General features: G+C 38.6%; 1 long non-coding RNA gene across 1 annotated transcript in view; it reads right to left on the bottom strand.

The window, feature by feature from the left end:
• Nucleotides 1-33: 33 nt before the first annotated feature.
• Nucleotides 34-342, bottom strand: part of LOC119593468 — a 5,011-nt gene continuing 4,702 nt past the window's right edge. The window contains exon 2 of the long non-coding RNA XR_005230548.1: nucleotides 34-89. This is a non-coding gene — a long non-coding RNA (uncharacterized LOC119593468). The remainder of the gene's footprint in view (nucleotides 90-342) is intronic.

The following is a 342-nucleotide window of genomic DNA, read 5'->3' as shown; positions in this document are numbered from 1 at the left end:
ACATTCACCTCTCTTCCTGTAATATTTTTTCTACGTCTTTTTTTCTTCTTTTTTTTTCGATCTCTCACCGGTTCTAGGACCAACCTGACCTTAACCAATGCCTTTTGAACAGTAATGAGACAGGTGCTCTTAACACAGCAATGGGCGGTATCAGTAGGAGAAATCTGCACTTTTGCAGAAGGTCATTCGTCAGTTTAGAAGATACTGAAGGAGGAAAGAATAGAAGAAAATAGCAGTACGTTTTTTCTAATACTGCATAGTACACGAGGAGGAAAAGTCGGCGGTAGTAGTGTAATGTCTCACGAATTACAAAATGCAAGAATGAACATAAAAGTTAGTGAC

This window comes from Penaeus monodon, chromosome 32 (genome assembly GCF_015228065.2).
Source record: "Penaeus monodon isolate SGIC_2016 chromosome 32, NSTDA_Pmon_1, whole genome shotgun sequence".
Taxonomy (NCBI): Eukaryota; Metazoa; Arthropoda; class Malacostraca; order Decapoda; family Penaeidae; genus Penaeus; species Penaeus monodon.
The sequence above is the reverse complement of the archived record's forward strand: the minus strand, read 5'-3'. Positions and strand labels throughout refer to the sequence as shown.